Here is a 16567-nt window from a genome sequence, read left to right on the forward strand (position 1 = left end):
ACTTTCATGTTCTTAGGCAGGATAACCGTGGGCTGAGACCCCCATGGTGAAGAAGCTGGTGGCTACCCAAGGGATGGATGTGGGGCACCCACAGGGAGACACGGGACCTCTGAGGTGTGAGCCTGGGCTTCCTGAGTGACATCCAGAGCCAGCTATCTTTCCTCCTGTTGTTTTCTGATCTCTCCTTGAAAAAAATGATGGGATTTTCCTGACAAAAAAAATCAAACATTTGTGTTGTGTTTATAATCAGAAGCGGCTGCATGTAGAGAGACCGTGCTGGTCAGTGGCCCAGTAAATTCTCAAACAATGGTGATGGACTCTTTTTTTAAAAAAATACATGAGCCACACCTAGGAATCTGGACACACAAGGTACACTGTCGCCTGACTACGTTTTTGTGAACTTTCTAGAACAGCAAAGTCCGTGGAAGCAGAAAACACCTGGGTTAGCTGCCGGGGACTGGAGCGGGGACCGGGTGGGAAGTGCTTCATGGGGACAGCATTCACGTCTGGAGGCGATGACAAGGTTTTGCAACTTTATAGAGGGGATGGTTGTGCGTTTTGAACAGGAACTGAACGCCACTGAATTACACTCTTTAAAAATGGTCCAGTTCATGCGACGCAAGCCTTCACTAGGAGAAACATATAGGCAACACCACGTAATTTCCAAATACAACAGAGGTTAAATATCACAACCCAGCGTGAGTACAAATACAACTTATTTGCAGAACGAATTATCCATCTGACTTTCAAATGAAAAGCAAGCAGAAATCCCACTGAGGAAATAATGTCCCTGGCCAGGAGGGTGTGCTGGGTCTCAGTCCCACTCCTGGTACCCCAAATCCAGGCCCGGGCAGTGCCCCTCCTGATGGCGGCCCTGCTGCTGAGCCCCCACACCAGCTGCCTGAGTCACTCTCAACATTGAGGCTTCACCCCCGAGGAACCCCATTTCAACCCCATCACGTCCTCCAGTCCATGATGACACCATTCCCCAGACCCGTTGTCCATGCTGGCCCTGAGCTCCACGTGCCAGCAGCTGCATTGCTCCTCCGTGTGGGCTCCAGCTTCCCTGCTTCCAGCCACTCCCACCAACATCAGAGGGACTGTGCACTCAGCTCTGAGGTGACTGTGGGCTCAGAGCTCAGGCCCAAGACATTCAGCTGATGTCTCTCAGAAACCCCACAGGCCACAAGGTGGGGCGGGGGAATGGTGGGTTCAAGATCTATTCACAGTCCTAAGAAAGGGAAAATGTCTGCAATCTAGGATAGTCTACCCAGCAAGATGATCATTCAGAATGGAAGAGAGAGAAAAGAATTTCTCAGTGGAGCAAAAAAAAAAAAAAAAATCTCCAAGAAGACAGCAATACTCAACCTATCTTAAAAGGAAAACAAATAGAAAGTTCTTCTCTACACAGAAAAAGGGAGCAAGAATCCATAGGGAAGAGAAAAATCAACAGTAGGGAAAGCAAACACACGAGAAAGGCATGACAGTCACCTAAATAAGCCACTGCATAGAGTACACGACGGAAGAAAGACAGTCTCTTTAGCCAGTGGTGCTGGGAAAGCCAGACAGATGCATGTAAATCAAAGAAGTTAGAACACTTGCTCACACCATGTGCTGTGTGCTCAGTCGCTTCAGTCGTGTTTGACTCTTTGCGACCCCGTGGATTATAGCCCGCCAGGCTCCTCTGTCCATGGGATTCTCCAGGCAAGATTACTGGAGTGGGTTGCCATTTCCTCCTCTGGGGGGATCTTCCCAACCTAGGGATCGAACCTGAGGCTCCTGCATTGCAGGTGGATTCTTTACTGCTAGCAGCACCTGGGGAGCCATCGTCACGTCATACTCAAAGATAAACTCAAAACGTTTTAAAGACCTAAATATAGGACGTGATACCCTTCAACTCCTAGAGAAGACCGTAGGCAAAACATTCTCATACATAAGTCATAGCAGCACGTTCTTAGCTCAGTCTTCCAAGATAGAAGAAGTAAAAGCAATAATACACAAATGGGACCTAATCAAACCAAATTTTGCACAGCTAAGGAAACCACAAACAAAATGAAAAGACAACTTACACAACAGGAGGGAATATTTGTAAATGAAGAGAATGACAAGGGATTAATCTCCAAAATACACAAACAGCTCACGATTCAACAAGAAACAAAAATACCCAATTTAAAAAATGGGTAGAACACCTACATAGACATTTCTCAAAAATGTCTGTTGGCCATACAGATGGCCATACAATAGGCATGTAAAAAGATGCTCAACATCACTATGTATTAGAGAATTGCAAATAAAACCTACAGTGAGGTACCACCTCACACTGGTCAGAATGGCCAGCATTAAAAAGTCTACACATAACAAATGCTGGAGAGGATGTGGACAGAAGGGAACCCTCCTACACTGTTGGTGGGAATGTAAGTTGGTGTAGCCATTACGGAGAACAGTATGGAAGTTCCTTAAAAAACTAAAAATAGAGCTACCATACAATCCAGCAATCGCACTGCTCGGCAAGTATCTGGAAAGAAATGAAACCTCTAATTCAAAAAGATACATGGACCTCAATGTTCACGGCAGCACTGTTTACAACAGTCAAGACACGGAAACAACCCAAGTGCCCGTCGGCAGACAACTGATTTAAGATGTGATACATGTCAATATATATGTGTTCAGTTCAGTTCAGTTGCTCAGTCGTGTCAGACTCTTTGCGACCCCATGAACTGCAGCATGCCAGGCCTCCCTGTCCATCACCAACTCCCGGAGTCCACCCAAACCCATGCCCCTCGAGTCAATGACGCCATCCAACCATCTCATCTTCTGTCGTTCCCTTCTCCTCCCACCCTCAATCTTTCCAAGCATCAGGGTCTTTTCAAATGAATCAGCTCTCTGCATCAGCATCAGTACTTTCAATGAATACTCAGAGTTGATTTCCTTTAGGATAGATCGCTTGGATCTCCTTGCAGTCCAAGGGACTCTCAAGAGTCTTCTCCAATACTACAGTTCAAAAGCATTAATTCTTTGGTGCTCAGCTTTCTTTATAGTCCAACTCTCACATCCATACATGACCACTGGAAAAACCATAGCCTTGACTAGACGGACCTTTGTTGGCAAAGTAATGTCTCTGCTTTTGAATATGCTGTCTAGGTTGGTCATAAGTTTCCTTCCAAGGAGTAAGGGTCTTTTAATTTCATGGCTGCAGTCACCATCTGCAGTGATTTTGGAGCCCAGAAAAATAAAGTTAGCCACTGTTTCCACTGTTTCCCCATCTATTTCCCAGGAAGTCATGGGACCAGATGCCATGATCTTCGTTTTCTGAATGTTGAGCTTTAAGCCAACTTTTTCACTCTCCACTTTCACTTTCATCAAGAGGCTTTTTAGTTCCTCTTCACTTTCTGCCATCAGGGTGGTGTCATCTGCAAATCTGAAGTTATTGATATCTCTCCCAGCAATCTTGATTCCAGCTTGTGCTTCCTCCAGCCCAGCGTTTCTCATGATGTACTCTGCATACAAGTTAAATAAGCAGGGTGACATTATACAGCTTTGATGTACTCCTTTTCCTATTTGAAACCAGTCTGTTGTTCCATGTCCAGTTCTAACCATTGCTTCCTGACCTGCATACAGGTTTCTCAAGAGGCAAGTCAGGTGGTCTGGTATTCCCATCTCTTTCCGAATTTTCCACAGTTTATTGTGATCCACACAGTCAATGGCTTTAACAGATACCTCTTCCCTTTGGTAAGTACAGTATATAAAATAGACAAGCATCAAGGAGCTACTGTATAGCACACTTGGGCAAACTCCGGGAGATAGTGAAGGACAGGAAGGCATGACATGCTACCGTCTGCAAGGTTGCAAAGAGTCGGACACAACTGACCCAACAACAACAACAGGGAATGATAATTTCTTGGAATCACCTGCAATGCTAATTAATCTGAAACAATATATATACATAGATCATGAAATTACTTTGATGTACACCTGAAACTAACACAATACTGCAAATCGACTACAGTTCAACCATAAGAACAAATAGTCAAGACAGGTCACTGCCCGAGAACCTCATCTGGGTTTTCCCCCCAGCGGTAACATTGTTCAAACAAATTACAGGACAGAGTCATAACCAGAAACCTGCCATCAACACCACCCAGAGAGCTTAGTCAGATGATTCACATGTCCCTGGATTTACACACACATGTGTGTGTCTCTATTTAGTTCTACGTGATTTTACCACATGTATATACATGCCACTGGTTTTTTTTTCTTTTCATACTGTGCATGGGGTTGCTCCTTGGAAGAAAAACTATGACAAACCTAGACAGCGCCATTAAAAAAGCAGAGATATCACTTTGCTGACAAAGTGATATCCATATAGTCAAAACCATGGTTTTTTCCAGTAGCTGGGTATGGGTGTGAGAGTTGGACCATAAAGAAAGCTGAGTGATGAAGAACTGATGTTTTCGAACTGTGGTGCTGGAGAAGACTTGAGAGTCCCTTGGACTGCAAGGAGATCCAACCAGTCCATCCTAAAGGAAATCAGTCCTGAATATTCATTGGAAGGACTGATGCGGAAGCTGAAACTCCAATCCTTTGGCTACCTGATGCAAAGAACCAACTCATTGGAAAAGACCCCTATGTTGGGAAAGATTGAAGGCAGGAGGAGAAGGGGACGACAGAGGATGAGATGGTTGGATGGCATCACCGACTCAGTGGACATGAGTTTAAGCAAGCTCTGGGAGATGGTGATGGACAGGGAAGCCTGGCGTGCTGCAGTCCATGGGGTTGCAAAGAGTTAGACACGACTAAGCGACTGAACAGCACTGTTTTCTAAGCAAAAGAACATCTAAACCACAATTAGTTAAATTCACTTTAAGGAAGTATTGTGTATTTTTGCAATTTCCCTCAAGCTGGATGCCATCTGTTGCATAACGGTGTTAACTTCAACGCTATCGAAACAATCAGTTCATTAAGCATTTGACAGTATCTTGAATTTCAGGCTATGACTTGTTTTCCTAAAGCTGCATGCCTACCACCAGTTCTGGCTATAAAGCTCTGTCTTGTCCAGTGAAACTAAACCTATGTGTAAATAAAATCCACAGATCTGAAAACTCATTTCACGGATTGAGAGGAATGTATGTGCATATTTATGGTCAAGATGTGGGTTTTAGGGAGGGTTAAAAAAAAAGGAAACAGTGGTATTTGTTCCTGTGTAGAAAGTCAGACCTTGTCCAAAGTAGTAAACACTCTGTTGTTTCAGATTAACATAACGCTGAGAGATGAATTTTGAATAACTGCCTCCAGTTGATATCAACCTCACTTCACTCCAGATGCTTTCAAAACTCACTGCAGGTTAGATCCTGGGGGAGACCTCGCTAGAGTCCTCTGGCACCTTCAGGTCTAGAGTGAAAGAATGGACATCAGATTTGTGTTCAAGGGTCCCTGGGGGTCTTGCCTGGGGGTCCAGTTGTTAAGACTCCAGGCTTTTACTGCAGGGCACATGGGTTTGATCCCTGGTCAGGGAACTAAGATCCCCACCTTCCACACAACAAGGCCAAATGTAAATAAATGAATAAGTAAATTAAGGGTCCCGGGATAATTCTAAGATGGACCCACGGTGACAACCTGTCCTGCAGACCCTGTTACCTGTTACAAACATCCTGGTCGTGGAGCTGAAGAAGTTAAAAGTCTCAGGAAAAGGCACTAAACTGGGAGTGCACCAGAGTTGCTTTCTTGCCCCACTTTTACCCCAGAGTAAATTATGCACAAAGACTCCGCCGCCCACCTCAGCATGGGTACAGCTATACAGCTGCGTAGATGGATGTGGGCATTGCTATCCAAATGAGTTGGATGTTTGGGGTGTCACTGCAAATTTACTGTGGGAAACACTAATAAAACACAGGGTAGTCAGATACAGTTTGGAATATTCTAGGGTGTATGGGCTTCCCAAGAGGCTCAGTGGTAAAAAACCCACCTGCCATGCGGGAGACCTGGGTTCCATCCCTGGGTCGGGAAGATCCCCTGGAGGAGGAAATGGCAACCCACTCCAGTATTCTGGCCTGGAGAAATCCCATGGACAGCGGAGCCTGGCAGGCTACATACAGCTCCCAGAGTCGCAAGAGTCCGATACAAACAGCAACGGGGTGTGAGTTAGGAGAAACTGCCTGTTTTTCCTAGCTGCTGTGAAAGAGCTTTCAGACAGGCAGCTTGGAGTGATTTAAATGCAATCTCAGGAGCCAATTAGGATGGAGCAGGGAGGCCTACCTACAGCACCAGCTCGTGTGTGACCCTGACTCGATGCTGACTGACCTTCTCAACCCCGGTATCACCCTCCCCATCTCAAACAACATCCCATCACAGGCAATTAGGTTCATTATGTATAATGGAAACCATGCTTCATTCCTGTGTTGATTCAACCCACCTGGAACTGCCCCGGCGTGATCCGAAGACCACCCCCTCCCCCGCCCCGCTTTGTATTTTCGTGAGCGGGCTGAGTCGCTTCAGTCGTGTCTGACTCTTTTGCGACCCGAGGGACTGCAGCTCTCCAGGCTCCTCTATCCGTGGGGATTGTCCAGGCAAGAATACCGGAGTGGGTTACCAAGCCCTCCACAGGGAGATCGTCCCGACCTAGGTATCAAACCCGTGTCTCATTAAGTCTCCTGCATTGGCATACAGGTTCTTGACCACTAGCGCCACCTGGGAAGCCCTTGCATTTTAGAAACACAACTCCTGGAATCAACCCCAGAGCTAAGACAGCACCAACGATAATGTGTTTGGCTAAAGGTGCTGTTTGCATTAACTCATTCATTTCCGGAAGCATCCTTGGGGGAGGGGGCAAGGGGAGCAGGGAGCATCTTACAGCTCAGAAGTACAAGCGAGAAACCAAGTCAGTGGCTCAGATCAGGTAGTGGGGGAATCCCGGAGTCTGAAAATGAAGCCACGCCTCCAGCATCAAGGCAGCCTCCTTGCCGGGAAGCACAGATGCTCAGAGTTAGCCGCTGCAAGAAACCCCAGGAACCACTGACCAGTGACACAAAGCATACCTGTGCCCTCTTAATTGTCAGATTCGCCTCCACTGCCTCCCTCCTAAATGTCAGGGTGTGACTCTGGTTCTTGGCGTGTCAGGACGTGATCACACCCTGTCACCCCAACCCCGCCACAGCCCCATCTATCAACCTATGCCTCAGGCTCACCCAGGGATCCCGGGAACTGTTCTAGACCCAAGCCCTGGCCCGGTTCTGTTCCCACGGCAGGAAAGGCCCATTTTGGCCCCCGCAGGGCCACCAGGGACCTTTGTCCCCCTGTGTTCACGGGTGCTGGACTGTCCTCTGGAGCCAAACATGGCTGTTCACCCAGTTGCTGACAAGCCAGCACCTGTAAAAAGCAAAAGCAAACCCTGCAGGCTGGGGGGCAGACAAGGTGTGCAAGAGTCACACAGGGTGCAGGGTCTCTGTTCTGCCCATGGACTAGGCACCATGAACTGGGCAACTGCAGCCCCTCTGACATGAGGTCAGCTGAAATCTGCACAGACTCCACAGCAGCTGGCACAAAATCCCAAGTAACCCTCAGGACATGTCGCATACCTGGGACAGGGCACACCCCATCTTCTTGGCACTCAGTGAGGACTCAATATAAGGCTGAATGTTATGAATCAATACACCTTTTATGTGTGTGTGTGTACAATACTGCGTTAGTTTCTGGTGTAGAGTTACTCAGTTGTCTTTAGGCTCTTTTTCAGATTCTTTTCCCTTCAGTTCAGTTCAGTTCAGTTGCTCAGTCGTGTCCGACTCTTTGCGACCCCATGAATTGCAGCACGCCAGGCCTCCCTGTCCATCACCAACTCCCGGAGTTCACTCAGACTCACGTCCATTGAGTCACTGATGCCATCCAGCCATCTCATCCTCTGTCGTCCCCTTCTCCTCCTGCCCCCAATCCCTCCCAGCATCAGAGTCTTTTCCAATGAGTCAACTCTTCGCATGAGGTGGCCAAAGTACTGGACTTTCAGCTTTAGCATCATTCCTTCCAAAGAAATCCCAGGGCTGATCTCCTTCAGAATGGACTGGTTGGATCTCCTTGCAGTCCAAGGGACTCAAGAGTCTTCTCCAACACCACAGTTCAAAAGCATCAATTTCCCTTACAGGTTATTAAAAATTACTGAGCATAGTTGCATGTGCTATGTGGTAGGTTCTTGGTGTTTTTTTTTACATAAATGGCAACCCACTCCAGTATTCTTGCCTGGAGAATATCCATGGACAGAGGAACCTGGTGGGCTACAGACCGCTCAGTCCTGTCTGACTCTCTGCAACCCCATGGACTGTAGCCCACCAGGCTCCTCTGTCCATGGGATTCTCCAGGTGAGAATACTGGAGTGAGCAGGCAGTCCCTTCTCCAGAGGATCTTCCTGACCCAGGGATCAAACCCAGGTCTCCTGCAATTGCAGGCAGATTCTGTTCTGTCTGAGCCACCAGGGAAATGTGTATATGTTAATCCCCACCTCCTTTTTAATCTTTCTCCCCACTCCCAACCTTCCCCCTCTGGTAACCATAAGTTTGTTTTCTAAGAGTCTGTGAGTCTCACTCTCTTTTGTAAATAAGCTCCTTTGCATCTTGATTCTGCAATCCCACTCTGGGGCGTGTGTCTGGAGAAAACCATAACTTGAAAAGATACATGTACCCCACAGTACACTGCAGCAGTGTTTATAATAGTCAGGACATGGGAGGAAACTTTGTCTATTGAGAGATGAATGGATAAAGAAGATAACACACACACACACACACAGTGGAATACTGCTCAGCCACAAAAAAGAATGACATCATGCCATTCACAACAACATGGACGGACTCAGAGATTATGATACTAAGTGAGGTAAGTCAAAAGAGAAATATCATATGATGGTGCTTACATGTGGAATCTAAAAAAGAAAAACACTCAATACTTCTTCAGTTCAGTTCAGTCGCTCAGTCGTGTCCGACTCTTTGTGACCCCATGAATCGCAGCACGCAGTCACCCTCTTAACTCTTTAAGTAGAAACACAATATTAATAAAAGGAAGTTCTAGTACTTTCTACACCCAAATCAATTATCTTATGAACTTCACCCTATGTTAGACAACACCACTGGAGTTCAGCCAAACTGGGACTGCTGGTGGAATGACGCGAGGGAGGGCTTTTATAAAAGCTCTTTAGCATTTTTCAGTTCATTTCGTACATCAGTTCTGGCCTGCAGTGGGGGGAGGGCACTTCTTGGGGTACAGAGAAAGGAAGTGCCTGAGGGTAACATCACCGTTTCCACAGACTATACCGACTCTGGCGTGAGGACACGAACACTGTCCAGGGCTGCGCACATTCTGCTTACCCAATCCTCGAGCCCATTCTCCAAGGAAACTTAGCATTTTAAGAAATGTTTGTGGGGACTTCCCTGGTGTTCCGGTGGTGAAGAATCTGCCTGCCAATGCAGGGGACGTGGATTTGACCCCTGGTCCGGGAATATCCCACATGCTGTGGAGCAACTAAGCCCGCATGTCACAACTACTGAGCCTACGAGCTGCAAGTCCTGAAGGGCAAGCACCTAGGCCCTGTGCCCTGCAACAAGAGAGGCTACCGCAATAAGAACTCCATGCCTTGCAACCAAGAGGAGAGTGGCCCCCGTGCATTGCAACTGGAGAAAGCCCACACAGAGCACCCAAGACACAGCACAGCCGTCAATTAAGAAAGAAAGATACAATTGCATAATGAATGAATGAATGAATCAATGACTCCCGAACAGATAAAAAGTGTCACCTGAATTCTTCTAGAATCTGAACGGGGCACTCTAGCTTTCAAGATGGTGGCCACTCACATTTGCCCTTGTCTGGTAATCATGGGCAAATTTACATGTCTCCTTGATCATCCTAAGGGAGCTCAGTCCTGGGTGTTCATTGGAAGGACTGATGTTGAAGCCGAAACTCCAATATTTTGGCCACCTGATGCGAAGAGCTGACTCATTGGAAAAGACTCTGATGCTGGGAGGGATTGGGGGCAGGAGGAGAAGGGGATGACAGAGGATGAGATGGCTGGATGGCATCACCGACTTGATGGACATGAGTCTGAGTGAACTCCGGGAGTTGGTGATGGACAGGGAGGCCTGGCATGCTGCAGTTCATGCGGTCGCAAAGAGTCAGACATGACTGAGCGACTGAACTGAACTGAACTGATCTGACAGTCAAACACACCTGATGGTAGCAAAAAGCAGTGTTACATTCAGAAAGTTTTGTTTCCTCCTTCATCTTTACCTCTTTCTTTTTTTTAAACCTATATACTGAACTACTATGGATTCCTTGTTAAAGATAAATACATCTTTGTAATAATTTAAGGACACCAAGTAGAGAATGACTTAAAAGCTGGCTTAAAACTGAACTTTCCAAGAACTAAGATCATGGCATCCGGTCCCATCACTTCATGTCAAATAGATGGAGAAAAAATGGAAACGGTCACAGACCTTATTTTCTTGGGCTCCAAAATCACTGCAGACAGTGACTGCAGCCATGAAATTAAAAGACACTTGCTCCTCGGAAGAAAAGCTATGACAAACCTAGACAGCATATTGTAAAGCAGAGACATCACTTTGTCTACAAAGGCCGATCTAGTCAAAGCTATGGTTTTTCCAGTACTCATGTATGGATGTCAGAGTTGGACTATAAAGAAAGCTGAGCACTGAAGAATGGATGCTTTTGAACTGTGGTGTTGGAGAAGACTCTTGAGAGTCCCTTGGACTGCAAGGAGATCCAACTGGTCCATCCTAAAGGAAATCAACCCTGAATATTCACTGGAAGGACTGATGCTGAAGCCAAAGCTCCAATACTTTGGGCACTTGATGCAAAGAGCCGACTCATTGGAAAAGACCCTGCTGCAGGGAAAGATTGAAGGCAGGAGGAGAAGGGGACGACAGAGGATGAGATGGTTGGATGGCATCACCGACTCGATGGACATGAGTTTGAGCAAACTCCGGGAGACGGTGATGGACATGGAGGCCTGGCATGCTGCAGTCCCTGGGGTCGCAAAGAGACAGGATTGAGTGACTGAAGAACAACAAACAGAGACTTAAGGATGAGAGGGGGACTTCCCTGGAAGTCCAGTGGTTGAGACTTTGCCTTCCAATGCAGGGGGCATGGCTTTGATCCCTGGTTGGGGGACTACGCTCCCATATTCCATGGAGTGCAGCCAAAATGTAAAAAATGCATAAAGAAAAAAAAAAAGAATCAAAGATGGGAACCAACACTGACCTGGCCAGTGTGGAACTGGTACCAAGTCTACTAAGTCTACTAAGCAACAGCTGCAGAACTCTAATTCTCACTGGAACCCAGGGATGCCACAGGAAGCCACGAACAAAAGTCAAGCTACCTTGAAGGGGTATAGAACGTGTTTGCGAGGTCCAGCCAAAGAACAAGAGACACACTACGGGGAAGACTGAAGGGAGCTGACTCTGAACAACACAGGCTGACTTCTTTTTCCCCGTTGTTCATAAAGGAGCAGAGAAAGATCACGTTTTTTTTAACCACAATTACATTTGGCAGGGGAAGGTTTTGACCGATGCTAGATGAAAACGGAGGGAGGGAAAATGTTGCTTCTTGGGGAAAATGTGCCCTTTTCCATCAGGGGCATGTTTATTTAAGTGGTATCTGTTTATCCCAGTAAGTTTTTGTATCTACTGTTGAGTTAAAAAAAAAAGAAGCAATGTTGATACCTGTTTTGAATGAAGGACTCCATGTTTTCCATTTAACACTGGAAACCCAAGGACAGGTTCGAAATGTCTTTAGACATGGTTGTTACTTGTCTTAAGTAGGAATAAATTCTAGTTACTTTTCCCCTGAAAGTGCTTTAGGTCTTAACTATAGATAATTTTGAAGCAACGACAGAGCTGGTTGCGAACTATTCAACAAAACGCAAAGCTTGGTTTTACCAGCCAAGTCAATTTACAGCCGAAACAAACCTCCCAAACAATAACGCTCTTCCTCCAGCTTTTATGAAAGGTGAATGCTGATGACTACTCTAGGCTCCTGCAAAGTTCAGTTGAATTTCTCACAGCAGCACCCCTACCAACGCAAGCTGACACAACCCACATGCATCTCACCTCTCAGCTCTTAACTTCTGCACAGGGACATCTACAGCACTTTGCAGGTAGTTGGCGGCATCCGTCGAGACAGCGCGTGGAACCATCGCAGGCTGCTGGGAGGCGTACCCAAGAGGCTGCTGTCCAAGGTGCACTGGAAACCCTTGCCTTGGAAAGAAGTCTGTTGTTGCAGCGGTTTTTCCGTTTTAAGCAATGCTCCTCGATTCAGCCGTAACTAGAAGTCTTTCTAGCAGTAACCGTAAGTCCTGATGCCCACCCCAGTGCTCTGTGGACGGAAGCCCAGGGATGAGGATGTTGCCTTTCATCTTACTGCAAAATCTTTCGGGGAACCAGTAATTTACAACCATCAGGTCAACGCAACGGGAACAATCAGAGGGACTTCCTTCATGGTCCAGCGATTAAGAATCTTGCCTTGCAACACAAGGGGCATGGGTTTGATTCCAATATGCCTTGGAGCAACTTAAGCCTGCCTGCCACAACTACCAAAGTCGTGATCTAGAGCCTCGGAGCCGCAACTTCTGAGCCTGAGTTTCTGAGTCGTTTCTGAGCCAAAATGACTGAAAGAAACCCACACGGCCTTAGGGCCCATGCGCCACCACGAGAGAAGCCACTGCAGTGAGAAGCCCACAACCCCAACGAAGAGTAACACCCTGTCTTGGCGACTAGAGAAATCCCACTGGCAGCAATAAAGACCCAGTGCAGCCATTAAAAAAAAAAAAGATTAATTAATGATCAAAGGAAAACTCTGGCTACACGTGGCAGAGTCAGATGTCTTCCTGGGATGGGGCGGGGGGATCTTTCACATCCTAATTTTGGCAGATGTTTTAACAGTCCCCTCTGCTAGGTCGTGAACACATTTCTTTTTCCTACTTAGAACATAAGACTAGTCGGTCCTCATGAGTTCTGATGCAACACAACCTCACAGAGTATTCTGATGCTGTTTATCGAGTTGACATGGACCTATGCTAGAGGTCAGCCAAAATAATCCGCTATGCCCCCACTGTTCTTAAGACCCTAAGAACATGTCTGTTACACAGATTGTGTGGTTTTGATCCTGGAGAGCAACACAGAACTGTCATCTAGCAAATGAACATCTGTTACATTTCTGTGTTGAGTTTAATTGTATATTGCAATTTGTAACATTTTTTTTTAAGAAACGGAATTATACATGTCATTCTATGTGGGAAAAATACAGATATCATAAATCATTTGTGCATCTTGGTTTTCATACAGAACAAAGCCACTTTTAACATTGTGCATTACTGAGGAGTCACAATTTACATTTGTATTCCATTTCTTTTGAAGCTAAGCTAATTATTTCCTTTAAAGCATAATGATGAAAAAAAATAACATGCCTCTGGAATCTTTGAGGTAAATTTCAGAGGAAACAAATATACCGAGTTACCAAATAAAATTTCTACCAGATTTCACTGAGTTGTTTGAGAAACCGTGATGGGAAGGCTGAAGGTAGCATCGGTCAGCTCTCTCACTCAGCAACGATCTCTGTTGCTAAGACAGCTGAATGTTCACAGAGCTTTGATTCCTATTTCAGCAGATGTCACTTGAAATCTATCAGAGACCTGGTATTTTCTTGCAAGTCTTTCTGTCATATCTGTAGTCTTTGGAGCTTCACTGATGCACCTTTAAAACACTGCATTAAAAAATCACTTTACAGCAAGTGCTGTATGTGGTAGTTAAGTGTCTGCCATGGAACCATGATCAGTTCAGTTCAGTTCAGTCGCTCGATTGTGTCCGACTCTTTGCGACCCCATGAATCGCACCATGCCAGGCCATCACCAACTCCCGGAGTTCACTCAGACTCATGTCCATCGAGTCAGTGATGCCATCTAGCCATCTCATCCTCTGTCGTCCCCTTCTCCTCCTGCCCCCAATCCCTCCCAGCATCAGAGTCTTTTCCAATGAGTCCACTCTTCGCATGAGGTGGCCAAAGTACTGGAGTTTCAGCTTTAGCATCATTCCCTCCAAAGAAATCCCAGGGCTGATCTCCTTTAGAATGGACTGGTTGGATCTCCTTGCAGTCCAAGGGACTCTCAAGAGTCTTCTCCAGCACCACAGTTCAAAAGCATCAATTCTTCGGCACTCAGCCTTCTTCACAGTCCAACTCTCACATCCATACATGATGGTTTTCATCATTACCAAACTAGACTTCCTCACGTAAAACCATACAGTCCTGGGATGTTCTCTGCTGCCACAGAAATGACACTGGACCCAACTGGACTTCTCAGGGTGATACCACATCTAGGTGATACCTCTGGCAGAAGGAAGGGCTGCTTGGCTATTTATAAACGTAGCAGTTTAAAAACATCTTTTAAATCTATTCCTTTCATATTAGTTCAAGCTAAAGTTATTAAAATACCCAATCAGAATTTCAAATGTTCATATATTCATTTTTTTAAGATTTTTTTTTGATGTGGACCATTTTCTAAAAGTCTTTATTTGAATCTGTTACAATATTGCTTCTGTTTTTTCACGTTTTTGCCACAAAGCATGTGAGACCTTAGTTCCCTGATTAAGGCTTCCCTGTCCATCATCAGATCCTGGAGTTTGCTCAAACTCATGTCCATCGCATGGGTGATGCCATCCAACCATCTCATCCTCTGGCATTCCCTTCTCCTCCTGCCTTCAGTCTTTCCCAGTATCAGGGTCTTTTCCAATGAGTCAGTTCTTCACGTCTGGTGGCCAAGGTATTGGAGTTTCAGCTTCAGCATCAATCCTTCCAATGAATATTCGGGACTGATTTCCTTTAGGATGGACTGGTTGGATCTCCTTGCAGTCCAAGGGACTCTCAAGAGTCTCCTCCAACACCACAGTTCAAAAGCATCAATTCTTTTGCAAGATGGTGAAGAATAAAAGCAGCAGAGAGAGTAAGGAACATCTTCCATGCCATCAAGCAGTCTGCAGGGTCTCCCAGTCCGAGCTGTGCCAATCAGCTGCTGTGGTTATCGTGACATTGCGTGCTCATTCATTGTTTTCCTGGAACTCTGTTGAATCCAGATGTTTGTTTGGGTCCCGGTGCACTGATTTTAGGGCAAGCAGACAAAACAGGTCCTCAGGAGCATCTCCTCCTCGCGTGGGGGCATCCGTTTACTCAACGTGTAAGTGGGCTGAGCTGCAGGAGAGCCAGCATCTGACAGTGCTGTCCACTCCAGCATGGCCCCGAGAGCTGAGAACACCCGTCCGCTACCTCTTCAGTGTCTTCCTTCCTGCTGGGTTCAAAAACCAAACAAAAAACAAAAAACCCACAACATGATGCTGCTTGCAACTGTATCAAATCCATATACTGATTTTGAAGCAGTGTGTTTTTTTCATCCTCTCAACCAAAAGTATTTTTTTCCTTCAATATGCACAAAAAAACTCCTGAATTTATCTATTATATACAGGTAATATATATAAGGCAGGGCTTACAAAGAGTGGGCTTCCCTGGTGGCTAAGACAGTAAAGAATCTGCCTGCAATGCAGGAGATGAGGGTTGATCCCTGATTCAGGAAAATTCCCCTGGAGGAGGGGATGGCAACCCACTTCACTATTTTTGCAAGGAGAATCCCATGGACAGAGGAGCCTGGTGGGCTATAGTCCATGGTGGTCACAATGGACTGTCACAAAAAAGTCACGACTTGAGTGACTAAGCATACACAGTACATATATGTTCATAAATATATGGTATATGATATACTGAAGTACTTACATAAAAATATATTAGAAAAATACCTTATATAAGATGTATATTATATGCATGCAATATGTAGAGAGAGAATGACTAAGAAAATAAAGCCATGCTTGTATACAATAAATTTATTATAATAATGTTTTCCTTAGGCTTTCTGTCATTTTGGCTGCTATTATGAATACAGTGTAGGTTTTCCTCACTTCCTCTTGGATATGGGTAGAATAGAGAGAAAGCTTTATATGTGACTTGCATCGTTTATTCTAATAGCTTATCTTACAAATTGCTAAATACTTTTAATTTAGAAAAATTAGATATACAGTATCAGTGTCTGTATACTAAACTTTTCTGTAACTTAAAATATGTAAAATAATTGATTTTTTTTCTGGCATTTGTGATTTAATGCTTCAAAGCAATGATGGCTAAGAATGGTGGTTTCACATCAGTTCAGTTCAGTCACTCAGTCATGTCCGACTCTGCGACCCCATGGACCACAGCATGCCAGGCTTCCCTGTCCATCACCAACTCCCGGAGCTTACTCAAACTCATGTCTGTCGAGTCAGTGATGCCATCAAGCCATATCATCCTCTGTCGTCCCCTTCTCCTCTCGCCCTCAATCTTTCCTAGCATCAGGGTCTTTCCCAATAAGTCAGCTCTTTGCATCAGGTGGCCAAAGTATTGGAGTTTCAGCTTCACCATCAGTCCTTCCAATGAATATTCAGGACTGATTTCCTTTAATCATATATCCCTGGATAGCACATACCCCTGGTTTTTTTGTTTTTTCTAT

The 16567-nt window shown here is 45.5% G+C and overlaps 1 protein-coding gene across 6 annotated transcripts in view; it reads right to left on the reverse strand.

Moving 5' to 3' along the window:
- LOC133242143 (uncharacterized) overlaps positions 1–16567 on the reverse strand; it is a 487229-nt gene that overhangs the window by 23757 nt on the left and 446905 nt on the right. The window contains exon 11 of one of the 6 annotated variants that reach the window (XR_009734784.1): positions 11224–15319. The exons of the other annotated variants lie outside the window; for them this stretch is intronic. The gene's annotated coding sequence lies outside the window, so the exon portion shown is untranslated. Of the gene's footprint in view, positions 1–11223; positions 15320–16567 lie in introns of those variants that run through there. 6 annotated transcript variants of the gene reach the window in all.

The sequence above is a fragment of the Bos javanicus genome, chromosome X, assembly GCF_032452875.1.
Source record: "Bos javanicus breed banteng chromosome X, ARS-OSU_banteng_1.0, whole genome shotgun sequence".
NCBI classification, from domain to species: domain Eukaryota; kingdom Metazoa; phylum Chordata; class Mammalia; order Artiodactyla; family Bovidae; genus Bos; species Bos javanicus.